The 17047-nt window shown below is 33.9% G+C and overlaps 1 protein-coding gene across 1 annotated transcript in view; it reads left to right on the top strand.

Moving 5' to 3' along the window:
• The window catches only part of LOC116643360 (peroxiredoxin-2-like), a 122941-nt gene that overhangs the window by 57186 nt on the left and 48708 nt on the right, over positions 1–17047 (top strand). The gene's annotated exons all lie outside the window — the stretch shown is intronic.

Genomic DNA, 17047 nt, shown 5'->3' with positions numbered 1-17047 from the left:
GCATAGAATCATTTCTAGAAGGAAATCTTTCTCAATGGAAGGTAGATAGACAAAGCAACACATGGTCATTAAAACAACATATTTTCCTAAGTAACACAGTCGAGAGGCAAATATTGTGGTGAAGAGCATGCACTCAGATAGGCATTTTTATTTTTGTCTTTATACTATATTAACAGTTTTCTTGACTTCTCTATATTAATTTCTTCATCTGTAGGCCAGGGCAAGTAATAGTGCTTCATAGGGTGTTGGAAAAGATGAAAAGTATTTATATACACATATAATATATTGAAGATGTTTCTTGGGGTACAAAAAGAGCACGATAAATATTAGGCAAAAACTGAAATGTTAGTTAAGCTTTTTTTTCAATCCAAACTGTAAAGTTTTCTGTAACTCACACATGACCAATGAAATTATGAAACTGTCACAACATGTGACTTTTTTTTTGCAATGCCCAATACTTAGGTTAGATCTTGTTCTAGACATTTAGAACAGATAATGCAATTTTAATCCATATGAAGAATATGAGTTTCCTATGATGCTTTTGCTTAGTTAAACTGCATCCCCACCCCATCTTCACCTCCACTGGACTCATGTATCATTGGAAATTAAATAGATTCTCAGAAAGCTAGAATAGCTTTTTGCAAATACATAGCTGGGGACCTGCTAAAAATCCTCTACAAGATGCATCTCAGTCACACAAACCCCTGACATTTTGAATATGTCATTATCTATTCTAAGATTTAGCTATTTTCTCTTTCTCTAACTTGCATTGTCTGATGTGGGATAGTTCAAACAGAAGAGAAAACACCAACGCAAAAAATTTAACTGAGGTGACATTCACATTCCTTCTAGGCTTGGCTAAATTTAAGTTTGCATGGACAATACTAAATGCATCACAATTTTCCCTCTTGTAGCTGGCACATATTTTTTTGACTTTGATTTTAAAATATGTCACGATTTCAAAAAAGTTAAAATAGGAAATACATATTTTGGAATAAAAGGATAATACTTTCACAATAATCTTATTTGGCTTCATATTTGCTATTTAAACTAAGTAAAAATTGCTTGGCAGAGGACAAAGCAGTTAGCTGTGAGGTTGAACTTAAGATAAATAACTCTAGAAAAATATAATTGATGATCTGAGGAAATATAAAAGCGGAAATTAAGAGCCACACCAAAGAGATATAAATTAGTTTAGGGAAACCAAATTTAACTACAACATGACAGATATAATAGTATACATATATTCAGATTCTATTTACCGCCCAAAGGCCAGGACTCCAAATATCATCACATTAGTAGGGATTAGGGTTTCAACAGATGCATTTTGAGAGCACACAGACGTTCAGTCCATAGAGCATGTGTGTGTGTGTGTGTGTGTGTGTGTGTGTGTTTATGAATTTTCATCAAAAAAGATATAAAAGCTTCTAAGAAGAAATATATTATAGTAAAAATACAGATTCAGAGTTCATATATTTGTAATCTGGACCTAAATGATACACCTCAAGTTCTATGGACTTGATGTCTGTGTCCTCTCAAAATTCGTATGCTGAAACCTTAATTCTCAATTAGGGTTATATAGATCATTAGACCCTCATTATGGGATTAATGCATTTATAAAAGGAGGAGGAAAAAAGGGATTTCTGACAACTCAGCAAGAACATGGCTATTTGCAAATTAGGCAGAGAGACCTCACCAGAACCTCACTGTGCTGCTACCTTGATCTCTGACTTCCTAGCCTCCAGACTGAGAGAAATAAATTTCTGTTGTTTAAGTCACCTAGTTGTGATATTCTGTTATAATGGCCCAAACTGACTAACACATCAAGTAATAATGAAAACATAAGAATCTTTTTTTTTTTTTAAGATTTTATTTATTTATTCATGAGAGACAGAGAGAGAGAGAGGCAGAGGGAGAAGCAGGCTCCCAAGGAGCAGGGAGCCCGATGCTGGACTCGATCCCAGGACCCTGAGATCATGACCTGAGCTGAAGGCAGACGCTTAACCATCTGAGCCACCCATGCGCCCGAAAACATAAGAATCTTAAAACAGACGTAAAATATCAGTCATATAACCTGAGAGTGACTTTCTTTATAAGGCTCATCCTGAGCACATGTCATAACATATTTTTAAAGTAACTTTTTGGAATTATCTTCTAAATTAGGTTTCAAAGGTTGTCATTTTACATTATATATATATATATATATAAATTTTAAAGATTTTATTTATTTATTTGAGAGAGAGAGCAGAGTGAGAGAGAGAGAGCACATTAGCAGGGGTGAGGGGCAGAGGGAGAAGGACAAGCAGACTCGCAGCTGAGCAGGGAGCCCAATGTGGGGCTCTATCTCAGGATGCTGAGACTATGACCCGAGCCAAAGGCAGACACTTAACTAATTCAGCCACCCAGGCACCCTGACATTTTCTATTTTCTTAAAATACAGTCAATCGGTAGATTTTCTTCTCTTTCCATGAATCTTAAAAGAGGTTTATGCAATAGCTTTTATATTACTAATTCTCACTGAGTTCATTATCCAACATATTTTATTATTTTAAAGAATTTATGTTACCTTATCCAATTTTAGAGTCAATGTTTAAGATATGCTTTTTTATTTAGTACAGCCATTTTCTTTAAAAAGGACATTTTGCAAGAACACTCTACAGAGCTTTTCAACTTTCAGTTAGAGAAATCAAAGAAGCATAAAGAAAGAGGCTTATCATGAAAAAACACAGAATAAACAGCCTATTAGGGACTTGACAAAATGAATGATAATCAGCAGCACACTGCTCATTGATTATTTTAATATTCTTGGCTGTATCAGTGCTTATAGAAACTAAATTATTTTGTTCTCAAAAAATAACTTTGGTCTAATGTTGAAGAGAATGTGTCGTTCACTGAGAATTGTGATTCTCCTCTTCAGTCCTTGGTAGAATGCTTCTGGAATGCAAAATGAGAGTTCACAAAACTGATATTTTTGTTCTATTAAGGTTTAATTATTGGGTATAATTTTGCAAAAGGAGTAAAACACTATTCCGACAATGATGATGGTGTTTAGGGAAAAAAAAAGATAATCTATCTTTTCAATGAACTTTTTCTAAAAGCAATTCTATTTGTAGAAGCTGCATTTTGTGCCAGTTTATCACATGGTTTAGTTAGAAATTTTATCATGGTCGGTGTTCCTTAGTCTTCACAGGAACATTATCATAAGTTATTAAAGTCATATCTTATGCATTTAGGTTACCACAGAAATAGATTTTTTTCAAGGTGAGGTCATGTTTTCATCACTACTAATATCTTTAATTATTTTCTTGGAAAATATAGCCAATATGGTATTGATAGTACTACTGTTAAGTTTTGTCATTCATAATGAATGCACTAAATAAAGCTTTCGAGAAAAATAACATGTTTCTTGAATTTGAAAAGAAAAGCAATTTCAAAACCATCATGAATATTTTAATAAAACTCTAATAGAATTAAAATCTAAAAATGAAACTCCATGAGCTTGTTAAAATGATATGCATCCCTTCTTAATAAGAGTAAATATTAAAATAGCACAGTCCCTTAATCATTTCAAGGGGGTATTCATTCAATATCATAATTCTTCAGATATGTATATTTACACACATGCACGTACATATATGTACACACATGTATATATAATATAGAATTCTATTTTTATAATACTTCATTTTATTTTTTTTAAAGATTTATTTATTAGTCAGAGAGAGAGAGAGGGAGCGCGCACACAAGCAGGGGGAGCGGCAGACAGAGGGAGAAGGAGAAGCAGGCTCCCCACTGAGCAGGGAGCCCCATAAGGGGCTCCATCCCAGGACACTGGGATCAAGACCTGAGCTGAAGGCAGACACTTAACTGACTTGAGCCACCCAGGTGTCCCTATAATACATAATTTTAGTTAAGAAAATATTAAGGAGGGAATACGACTATTAATTTCAACTTCTAAGCCCTTCACCATCCCCTACTTACTTGTGCTTTCCTACCTCCTCTTGCTATTTCTTCAGTGTTCATTAGTGTCTACCGTGAAAGAATAATAAACAGATACACATATACTGAATTTGCCCTTTGAGCATGCATATAATACAGTGAATGATTAACTGGGAAAAAAAATGAGCTTTTTTTTTTTTTCAGTTTTCACAAATACATGTTCGTATACCTGTGTTTAACTTATAAATCCCACCCACCTTGCATCAAAATGAGTGATTCAAATGATTGAATATAAGTTCTTTTTATAGTGTATGGGTAAATAATAAATAAAGTATATTAACTAAAAGTCAGTATTTAATAAAGGTGAGCTGTCTCTATGTGATCATGTTTGAAAATTAACAGTCTTTCAATCACAATCACTGTGCTTCCTTGTGGCAACGAGCCAAAATAATGCATACTCTAAATAGCATCTGGATAGTCATTGGATCTTAGCCCTAATGTTTAGCTTCAATGCCTGAGATAAACACAAATATAGTATTGTTAATCAGTACTGTAAAGGTGCTCTTACTAAAATCCCTTTAAAATACACCTTTTGATGCTCATTGGATACTAATTATTTATGGCCAATAGGCCACTCCCATTTAATATGTTGGCCCCACTGCCCTAAAACTGATGATGTGGTCATTTAGATTCATTCTTAGGTTTATTAACATTAATTCTATTTTATTGTTGTGACATAATTAAAATTCTTTTAAGGATTTATTTATTTTAGAGAGAGAGCACATGTGAGTGGGTGGATGGGCAGAGAGAAAGGGAGAGAGAGAACCTCAAGCAAACTCCACACTGAGAGTGGAGTCCACGGTGGGTTTGATCTCAGGACCCTGAGACTAAGACCTGAGCTGAAACCAAGAGTTGGATGCTTACCCGACTGAGCCACCCAGCTGCCCCATAATTAATATTTTTTAACAAACCAGATATGCGTCTAAAAAGAAGAAAATGTGTTTTAAGGATACTTACTTGAAAACTATAGAAATATTTAAAATATGAGTTGTGAAAAGTCCTTTTTCTTATGCTAGATCAGTATAAGCCGACTCTAATGTAATGATAGGAATGATACATTTCTAAATGATCATCCCTTTAGATTACTTCATGAGAATTTTGAAGTGCTCATCTGAATTTTTAAAAATCCAAATTGGTAATCCTTCATTTATGGGAGAAAGAATTCACTATCCTTGGACAGATCCATATTCAAAGGCTTTAGCTGTATGTCAAATGTTCAGCAAAGAAAATGCTACTTATTTGTTTTAAAATAAAATCAAATATTTAAAACATGCACATGTAATTTTTAATGATTTATTATTTAATCACCTTTTTAGATTAGAATTAGGGGGATTTTGCCTATTTTTATTTTATGATTACTTCAAAAGTCTTTATGAGAGCTGTGGTTATATGATATAAATAACACTGGATTGGGAGTAAAGAGAAACCTGTCCACAAACTGTCTTTTTATTAACCATATGTCCTTTCCAAAATTCACATTCTTTTTCTTTAAAATAGTTAGATGGGATTAAGTGATCCCCCAGGAATATTTATATACAGTATCATGGTACTTGGAAATTGTCCAATTAGTTCATTTGTACCTGAAAAAGAGCATTTTAGAAGTTGACAAAGTTTTAGGGAACTAAGAAAAGTATGTTTTGAAAAGTCTTTGGAACATACATAAGTCTTTCTAAACAGTAAAGGGTTTTGAATAGTAAAAACGTTGTTATACCCAGGCTCAGGAGTTTTGTTTAGTTTAGTTGATTTTTATTTAATTTTTCGCCTGACAAATACTGGAGTAGCAAACTGGTGTTATCCAGCAATTGTGATTTCCTGGAAGAACTAATAAAGGAATTCAACCCACAAGCAAACAAAATCTAAATGACACAGCTAATTTCATTTAAAACGAGAAATTACATCACTCCTGAAAACTAGTCCAAGTTACTATTTCCTGAAGGGTTTCTATTGAATTTTAACTATCTTTTTTTAGTATAATGTGCATTAATTCAAATAATTAAAATTAGTATATTCTTTTGCAATTTGGGAAATTATATAGGGTTATCAATGAGCCTTGGCTTTATTAAGTACTCTTTTCATTGTATCTATCTTGTTAAAATGTGTTTTCTACTGAGGATTCTCATAACTACCACAATTTCATTGGCACTTTAAGGATCTGCATGCTATTACAAATGTAATATCACTTATTCATTCTTTCACCTATTCAATGAAAATGCAGTGAGCACTTATTTTGTATCAGGCACATTTCTAGCCACTGTGGGCACAGCAATGAATAAACACACAAATTTCTACCCCATGTGGCTCTTACATTCTGTTTGACAGGCTATAAACAATATAAGTAGGCAAAACCTTGATATGGTAATAATGATAAGTGGGAAGGAAGAACAGAGGCAGGGGACAGGAAACGTTTGGGGTGGTGTGATTTTAGGTAGGCAACCAGAAAACATCTTCAATGAAAAATTGACAATTTAATAAAGCAAGTGAGGATCTACATATACAGACTTCAGGGAGAAGAACTCTGTAAGTGGAGACATTAGCAAAGGCAAAAGTCTAGAAGAAATGTGCCTGCTTTTCTGGAGGAGACACACAGCAGTTAGATTGAGCAAGGGAGAAGAGCTGTAGGAGATGAGGCCAAACAAGAGTATGGACAGATTACTTGCTGCAGGGCTGTTCCAAAAATGATCCATGAATTCGTGCCAAGATAAATACAGATATTAAAAGTGTTTAAACATTTTTATGGCTATTTGACATTCCTATGACATCCAAGCATGTTATCAGTTTGATTATTTTTAATTTCTATGAATTTATTTTTTAAAATTTATTAATTTTACAACAGCATTGGTCCATGAAAACTTGGGTGGGGGGAATGGTTCTTTGTCCCACAGACAGTTTGAGAAGCACTGAGTTGGGAGACTGTGATTCTTTCTCTAAGTAAGATGGGGAACAATTGGCATTTAAGGAGAGGAAAGACAAGATAGGGCCTACTTAGGAAGATCAGTCTGGCTTCTGTGTTGGCAAATGATCAAAGGAGGACAGCAGCTTAATGGTGGACATGAGTTGGGTGGCTGTTGAAGAAACAAGGGAGGAAGGATGATGGTCACTCGGACCAGAGTAGAGGTAGTGAGATGTGCTCAGGTTCTGGATATATTTTTGTAAATAAAGAGAAAAAAATTAGAAAAATCACAAATGAAATTAGAAAGATGAAGAGAAAGAAAAGAATCATCGAATCATCAAAATTCTGCCTCAGCAAGCAGAAGACAGTGCCTTTTACTAAGTGGTTTGGGAGAGGGGCAGTCTTGGCTGGAGAAGGCAAAACAGAATGCCAGTCAGCAGCTCAGCCTGGGGCATATTAATTTTGAGAGACCCGTTCTACAGCTAAATGAAGAATGTCAAATAGGAACCGACTTTAAGCAAGAGAGAAAGTGAAGAAAGTACTAAAGTTAATGTTTAGCAATGAAAACATTCAAAAGGTAAAAGCAAGTTAAGAGATTATAATTTCAAACAAATAGAAAGTCACCCTGAATTGTTTATGTACAAAAGTCTGGACCACAGTCTTAAATGCTGCAACATGCATTTTCAGATTTGATTTGTATAGTAGTTCTTCCAAGACGGGCATTATTTTCCAAATTTTTGTTTTGTTTTGGTTTGGGTTTTTTTTTTTTTTTTTTTTCAAAAAAAGAAGATTAAGCATTTGGCCAAAGAGAAGATACAATATCAATAATAATAAAAACAAAATAAAATAACTAGAACATATTAAGCCCTTATTAAACAACCATTAAAGACTACCACTATCATTTCATTCCAGAGGATAAAGATTAGGACCAGTATATTGAATATCTTGCTTGAGCTTTCACAGCCCTTAATTGATGGACAGCATTTCAACACAGTTGATAGATTTACAGAGACCAACAATTAAACAGTTATAATTATTAAACAATTATTAAACAATTATAATTAAATACTTCCTTTAGGAGAGCAGTTACTCACAATTAGGTACTACCCATTCTAGAGCTCAGTTATTTTCCCACTATCCCAGGCTATCCTTTTCAATTTATTTCTCAAAACTTGAGCATGAATCAGACACCTGGAGAGTTTATTAGTACGGATGGCTGGGTCTCATGCCCAGAAATTCTGATTCAGTTCATCTCGGTGTGGCCTAATAATTTATATTTCTAACAAGCTCCCTGGAGATGTTGCTGCTGACATCTCTGGTTTGGGAAATGCATTTTGAGAACCTTGCTGTAGTAGAATATTTCCATACAATATTGTGAAATCTCCAAATAGTGTGTGTGTATGTATGTATGTATGTATGTATGTATATATCTATCATCTACCTACATATCTATCATCTATCTGTCTGTCTTTCTTAAGGAACTATGGTTTAATATAATTATTCCAGTCCTCATACATTCAAAGAGTGACCATAAATCTCGAATGTATTATCAAAATTATTTTCTGGCTTGGCCCCCTTCAAGACAGGGCCTCTTTTCTGAAAGAGACAGGCAAAGCCACAATGACAATTTTATAAGGAATGAAATCATGCTGACAGCAGACAGTGTCTTCCAAGCAGAAAAGGGGGGTCACACTCAATTAGCTCTCTGGAACTATGGTGAAAGGAGCCAGGTGAATAGCTGTATTATGAACTCAGGTTTGTTTTTTTTTTTTTCTTGTAGTTCAAAAGATGTATGATTGGAGAGACTGCACTAAAAATGTCAATCAGAAACAAGAATGCAGAGAGTGTGAAGGACTACAATAATCATGAAAAAGATGGGGAAAATTAGCTCCTCCACACAAATATTTCTCAATGTAATTTGCCTTTATATGACATTATTGGATGATCTGATGTACTAATTTCATAGTTATATTTTTCTCTGTAAACTGTACTTATTATCATCTTTTATCATTGTTTTCTTTTTCAATTTTACTGACAAAAATGTATAGTTGAATTTATAATTCACTTCACCACAGTTGTATTTAGTAACTTCATGGAAAGCTCTTAATACACATCCAGGCTTCCCTCACTTGACATTCAGCTCAATTTCCCACATAATAATTTCAGTGGAATATTTATTAGTGTTGCAAACAAAAACATTCCTGAAGATGCTCTTTTAAAGAAGTATCTCTGAATTTATTTCAGTAACCATAACCCCTGTAATTTTCATTTTTTTCTTTTTTCTTTTTTTGGCTTCTAAGAAACAAATGTATAGAATAAATTGTCCAAATAAGTTAGTTTATTATACTGCTCTAATGTCAAATAGAAAGCTAAAATGTGTTAGTGACATATCTGAAGTGAAGTCACTAGAATGTGTTTTTAAAATGCTCAGTTTAAAAGGCTAGCACAAAATGTTCAAATTAATTAACAGCCCACAGATGATAGCCTACTGTGATGGCATTAAATGATCTAGGCTGCCATCCACGTTTAAGGAGTAAATTCTCATTTCCACCCCTTGTTTCTCTCATTTCATTTCTTTTTGACACTTTTTCTCATTGAGGTATTAGGTGATAATAACACATAACTTCTCGAAGTTTAATTAGGAGCAAAGACCTTTTTCTTTCATTAATAAGTAATCGAAATAGTTATTAATTATTCTTTTTCTTTTTAAAAATGAAAAATTAGACTAATTTTGACACTTCAATTTTTCATGTGAGAAATTACTCTTTACAGGTAACATCCTTTATCTCTCTTGCACTGAAGAGAGGTGTTTATGACATGGAGCTGTACTTTAATGGTTATATAAATACATATATTTTATGTTAAAAATCCTAAGAGGGGTTGTTTAAAAATATGAAACTTTTCCTTATTTAGCAGTTGAGAATTATATACATTTGATACATTACATTCAAACCCTACATATTTTTATTTTTTAGTTTAGAGTATTTATTAATTCTTAGTAGTTAATGCTTACGTTACAAAATTCACAAGCACTAAGATAAATGTTGAATTTTGATCCCCAGTTTCATTCCCAGAGACAGCTATCCCTTGACCTCTTTCTTTCTATCCCTTGACCTCTATTCTATGAATCACACAATAAATTTATACATTTATATTTTTGTTGTTGCTTGTTTTGTTTGGGACAAATTATATTAAACTACACATATTGTTCTACACTTGCTATTTATGCTTAATACTCTCTCTTATAGATCTTTCTGCATTAGAATATATGTAGTTTTCTCCTTTAATGGTTATGGAGAAATTTCATGTGTCTGGAGTGATTCGTGGGGCTCCAGACATTATATTGCTTCCAATATTTTTTAGAAGAAAAAAATTCCCTACGGATAATATTATATATGCATTATTTTTCAAACATTCATTTATATCTATAAGAAATGAACGAATTATGGAATTTCTAGATCAAAAGTTATACTTCAGTTTTGATAGGAATTCTTAATGACTGCCCCATAAACGTTCAATTTCATTCCCACCAACATGTGAAAATAACTCAGCAAAGAGTGAGTCATTAATATTTGTCAACATAATAAGGTAAAAATTGTATCTTTAATTTAGCATTTCTTTCATTTCTTTCTCTCATTGTGATGGAAATTTAGCATTTTTTAAAATTAAGAATGATTTATGTTTGATTTTCCATAAAAGGGTTGTTAAGAATCTTTTCTATTAACTTCTCCAATTGCATTATTAAAAGTGATTTTCAAGAACATATCTATCTATCATCCATCTATCTATCTATGAAATATGTATAATGAAAATTACTGATATTTGATTTCTTGGTTTGCAATAAGAGAAATCTCATAGGAATCAACCTAATATTAAAATTGTCATTTTGTTTTGGGAATGAGTTGAAATTTTCTTTGAGTCTAGCTTGTCATTTTTTCTTTTGAAAACCTTGATAACAGTTTATTTGTGACTGGGTTTTGCCAGATAGACAGGTATAAATTTTGCAACAAATTTTTTATTTTTAATTATTTTTGGCTTCCTAGTTTTGAGTCCTTTTTCGAGTCCTTTTTGTCATAAAAATTATTAAGTCATTAAGTTAATTAAATTATCAAATTATTCAAACAACTACAAGAAAACAGTAAACCCTCTCCCTGGGTTTTTATTATTACAATTTAAATTTCTACAGTGAATCTTTAACACACTCATAACTGAATTTGATAAGATATTTGGTAAGAATTAAATTTTGTTTCCCCAAGTTTCTAACAGATCAATAAAATCTGTTAAAAAAATTCATATTTCTTCCAATTATTTGAAATGTCAAATTTACTATGTTTCTGAACTTGCTTTTCTTCTGTCCACTGCTTTATCTTTTTATTCATGCACCAGAATCACTGTTTTAAATATTGTGATTTTATAATATGTTTAAATATTGAAAAAGACTGGTGGCTTTTCATTACACTTTCTTCCTGAACTATCCTTATACTTCTATGCATTATTAATTTTATTAACTTTAGATTGAAGTTGGTTAGTTAAAAATTCTGTGTTAACATGCATATGTGTATGCATGTGTGTATAAATATACATATAAATATATTTGTAAAATATTTAGTTATATATTACCACATAACAAAATTACACGAACTTTGGCAGCTTAAAACAACAAACGTTTATTATCCTGCTTATCATTTTCTGAGTGCCTAGAATCCAGGAGTCGTTGAGCTCGGTTCTCAGGAGCTCTGCAGACATCTGAAGGCTCAACTGGGGCTGAACGATTTCCTTCAGAGCTCATTCACCTGGTTGTTGGCACACCATCGTTCCTCACTGGCTATTGGCCCAAGGCTTCAGTTCACTGGCAGCTGGGCCTCCCCATAGGTTGCTCAAAATATAAAAGCTTGTTTCCTCACAGTGAGTCATCTGAGGAAGAAAGAGAGTGAAAAGAGAAAAATAAGACAGGAGTCACAGTTTTTAATAACTTCTTCTTTGAAGTGACATAACATCAATTCTGCCATATGTTGTTGTTTATTTACAGCAACTCTGGCACAACATAGAAGGAGCCCACACAGGGTGTGAAAACCAAGAAGAGAGGACTGTGGGGGTCATTGTGGAGGTTGGCTACCACAGTCTGTCTTCTGGCCCACAGTGTTCCATGTCCTTCCCACATACGGACTATACTCATCTGCTAAGTACACAAATATCTTATTCCTTGACAGCATCAGCTCCAAGTCCAGAATCTTGTATCTAACTCAAGTCCAGGTTGACTGAGTCTTTCATTCCCTCAGTCAATCAACTAGTTGGACTAATCCATGCAGGTGTTAGGGCATATCACTGGACAAAAATAAAAAAAAAAAAGAGAGAGAGAGAAATATCACAGTGCTTTTATTTTAGGGGACCATAAAAATAGTTTGTTTCTGAAATAGAAAACTTGTGTTTGGACTTTAGAACAAAAGGAGTATTATTTAAAATCTCTAGGCCATAGATTCCTCTTCTGAGAATTAGGCCTAACCACCTATATCATTCTGATATAGTAAAATTTTGATTAAAATAATGAATCTCAAACTTAAAAAAAATTTTGTCTCCATAATCTTAACCCTTCTCATATCAGTAACATTTCGTACTCATATAGCAATTGTTATTCATATGGTAATTGTTCAGATTAAGAAAGAGAGGGTTAGACATTAAATAATATTGATGATCCTTGAATTAGGTAAATCAATGGAGTTGTATCTATAAAGCTTAAAAAGTACATCAAAAACTAATGATGTAATGTATGGTGATTAAAATAACAATAAAAAAATTAAAAAAAAAGCTTAAAAGGTAGTAAAATATAAAATACTATCACTAAATTTTTCTTTTTAGTTACAAACACATCTCTCTCCTTTTCTTTTTTTTTTTTTTTTTTAAAGATTTTATTTATTTATTTGAGAGAGAGAGACACAGCGAGAGAAGGAACACAAGCAGGGGGAGTGGGAGAGAGAGAAGCAGGCTTCCCGCGGAGCAGGGAGCCCGATGTGGGGCTCGATCCCAGGACCCTGGGATCATGACCTGAGCTGAAGGCAGACGCTTAACGACTGAGCCACCCAGGCGTCCCAATCTCTCTCCTTTTCACTTACATTTTCAAAACCATATTTCAGGCACTGGTACTCTCATTGTATTTACTATAATATAGTCTACCTTTCCTTTTATCTTCCTATAGTCTCACTTCACTATAATCAGTACTCTCCTTGATCAATATATTAAAGTGTTACTTTTCTCAAGTCACTGACTGTACATATTGGACTGAAAAATGTCCTCCTCCCAACAAAAAAGATGTATCCACATCCTAATCCCCTTGAACCTGTGAATGCTACCTAATTTGGTGAAGCTTTGCAGATATGACTAAGTTAAGGGTCTCAAGATGGGGAGATTATCCTGATTTATCCATGTGGTTTCTAAATTCTATTATATGTATCCCTATAAGAGAGAGAGAGATTTTACACAGAAACACACATACACACAAGTTCACACAGGAAAAGGTGGTGTGAAGATTAAGCAGAAAGTTATTTGAAGGTCCTTGCCTTGAAGGTTGGAGTGATGTGGCTTAGCCCAAGGAATGCTGGTAGCCACCAAAAGCTGGAAGAAAGGGAACTGGTTCTCTTCTAGAGCCTCCGGGAGGAGTGCAGTCTTGCCAAAAACTTGATTTTGGCTCATTGATGCTGATTTTGGATGTTTAGTCTGAAGAACTATGACAAAATACATTTCTGTTGCTTTTTGTTGTAATTTGTTGTTTCTGTTGTAATTTATTACAGTAGCCAAAGGAAACCAACACACCGATCAAAAGCTTTTAGTGATTCAATGATTGAAATAATATTCCTTGGACTGCCCTTAAGGCACTCACAATTTTGGCTTGTTGAAAACTATTTGTATTTTATTCCAATGGTTGGCAAGCTGTTTCTGGAATAGCCCAGATTGAGAATATCTTGGGCTTTGTCAGCCATATGGTTTTTGTCAAAACGACTCAAATCTGCCATTGTAGTATGCAAGCAGCTATAGACAATACGTAAATGAATAAGCATTGTTGTGTGCCAATAAAGCTTTATTTATAAAAACTGGCAGTCTGTATTTGGCCCACAGGGCATATTTTCTGACCCCTGTTCTATATCATCTACTTGCTTTTTTCCAGTAATTCTCCTTCATTTCATACTATCCAGTGACTAGGTAGTATTCATTCTTGTACCACCCACAGAGATTATACATTGTGCATTTACTATATTTACTATAAATATTTGTTGAATGAATAAATTGATGAAATCCTGATCTCCAGCTTATTAGTGCACACATTTTCTTCAATACATAGTGAGTACATTTAATTTTCATCTCTTTCTCTAACCATAGAAGAATATTTCCCTTTTCACTCTGCCTATGAGTATTCAAATCATTCATTGAGGATTCATTGTAATACTACCCTCTCTGTGAAAACCACTCCAAATACTGTAAGTGTTACTAACATGTTAATCTATATATCATCAGCATCCCTCATTCAAAATACCATCTACTACTTTCTTTTGCAAACATTGTAAATATCTGACCTATGTGAGTTTCATAATTTCCTTCAAAGCCACTGTTTTGGCACCATACAATTATTAGAGATTTCTGAGAACTTGACTTAACCTTAAGGATATTCTTACAGTGTTTTTTACCTTTCAAATTCAATTTCTTTCCATATTGGGCAGCATAGATTCTATATGTACATAGAAAAACATTAGCCTCGGGGTGCCTGGGTGGCTCAGTCTTTAAGCATCTGCCTTTGGCTCAGGTCATGATCCGGGGGTCCTGGGATCAAGCCCCTCATCAAGCCTCGCATCGGGCTCCCTGCTCAGTGGGAAGCCTGCTTCTCCCTCTCCCCCCACTTGTGTTCTCTCTCTTGCGGTGTCTCTCTCTGTCAAATAAATAAATAAAATCTTAAAAAAAAAGAAAAACATTAGCCTCTATTTTCAGCTCTGCTTTGTAAGTGTAGAAATCCTTAAGTATTCAGCTTGCTTTTCAGAGCAATTTCTAGAAATTTTACTGCTTGATATTGATACCCATCTTGATTATAGCCAATATTAAATTCTGCAGTTTATAAGCTTATAGCAAATATTTTTTTAAAAAAAAATACCAACAGGTCACTACTCGCATTATCGTTTGTACAATATGCTACTCCAAAACACTGTGTGCCAAGCACTATTGTATGTAAAACATGTAAGATATGGTCTATTTAGTTAAGAATCCTTGGACAGATAAATGCTTTAATATATTCATAAGAAAGAAACAGAATCCAGTCAATTTCCTATATTAAATGAGAGAAGCAACACTTGAACTTGAGAACTAAAAGGAAATGAGTGTACAGAATATTGAATCTTTTCTTGCATGTTCTTCTTAAATTAAAATGAATTTTATTGCCATTGCAATATATAAATTATCTTCATTAAAATTTTGATTTAAACCTTATTAAAACTACCAGCAGCATAACATTTCTGGCCACAGGAAACCATAGTATGTTTTAGCCAAACCTTATGAAAATTAAGTTTATGTAGGAAAATATCCTTGCCAACAGTGCACTAATTTTTATGGTATTATTATTTTTCTTATGTCTTCAATAATTAGTTGCTTTGTTGTGCTTCAGACCTCCCTAAAAATCACCCGAGGATTTTAAAAGCATAATTCCCCCATTTTCGTCTGTTCCCACAAAGCCCCCAAGAGAAAATTTTGCAAAGTATTATAATTAGATATGCAAACACAAAGAGGACATACTAAATTTTAATAGTACTTTGAGATTTTTCTTTAAAAATAGTGTTTATACATGATCCTCACTAAATAATATAACTCATTTTTCTCCACAGTTTTATTTTCTCGTTACAATTAAAATAGAAATGACTTTATATTTGGGATAGTATAAAATTAAACAAAAGCATAGTTGGTTCACTCATTTATTCAGGAAGCACTTACTGTAGGTTTAGTATGGTATAATACTTTGATACATTTCTTTTTTTTTTTTTTTGCTTTATGTATAGCATCTTTATTTTTTATTAATTTCAATTAATTTTATTGCACTCTTTATAGAAAAGCAAACAAAAAATCCTATCTTTAATTTGTATAATTTCCAAACCTAGCTGAATGTCTCTGATTTTATAAAAGAATGAAAATTTTTCCTTAGTTATTATTCATTCATAATGGCTTTTGCATGGGAACTAGGTGTTCTTTATGTTGAGATGAATTTAAACTTTAGAATTCACTTAAGTAGTGTTTTGCTTAGCCAAACTGTGGAAAGAGCCGAGATGCCCTTCAACAGATGAATGGATAAAGAAGATGTGGTCCATATATACAATGGAATATTACTCAGCCATCAGAGAGGATGAATACCCAACTTTTACATCAACATGGATGGGACTGGAGGAGATTATGTTAGGTGAAATAAGTCAAGCAGAGAAAGTCAATTATCATATGGTTTCACTTATTTGTGGAACATAAGGAATAGCATGGAGGACATTAGGAGAAGGAAGGGAAAAATGGTGGGGAGGGTGATTCGAGGGAGAGATGAACCATGAGAGACTATGGACTCTGAGAAAGAAACAGGGTTTTAGAGGAGAGGGGGGAGGGGGGATTGGTTAGCCCAGTGATGGGTATTAAGGAGGGCACGTACTGCATGGAGCACTGGGTGTTATATGAAAACAATGGATCGTGGATCATTACATCAAAAACCAATGATGTATTGTATGGTGACTAACATAACATAATAAAAAATAAATAAATAAATAGTGTTTTGCTTAAACTTCTCAAAAGCTTACTCATTAAAATCTTAAGACTGACTGGGGGGCGGAGCAAGATGGCGGAGAAGTAGGAGACCTGGATTTCGTCTCCTCTCAGGAATTCAGCTGGATAGGGATCAAACCATTCTGAACACCTACAAACTCAACAGGAGATCGAAGAAAAGAATAGCAACAACTCTCTGAACAGAAAAGCGACCACTTTCTGGAAGGTAGGACCTGCGGAGAAGTGAATCCGAGGCGTTATTCGGGAGGACAGACGGCGGGGGAGGGGCCTCCGTCGGCCGCTTCTGGCAAGTGATAGAGCCACGGAGCACAAAATCGGAACTTTTAGAAGTCTGCTCCGCTGAGGGACGTCACTCTGGTGGCGAAGTGG

This window comes from Phoca vitulina, unplaced genomic scaffold (genome assembly GCF_004348235.1).
Source record: "Phoca vitulina isolate PV1807 unplaced genomic scaffold, GSC_HSeal_1.0 scaffold26, whole genome shotgun sequence".
Classification (NCBI taxonomy): domain Eukaryota; kingdom Metazoa; phylum Chordata; class Mammalia; order Carnivora; family Phocidae; genus Phoca; species Phoca vitulina.
Note: the sequence above shows the minus strand (reverse complement) of the source record. Positions and strands in the feature narration are given on the sequence as shown.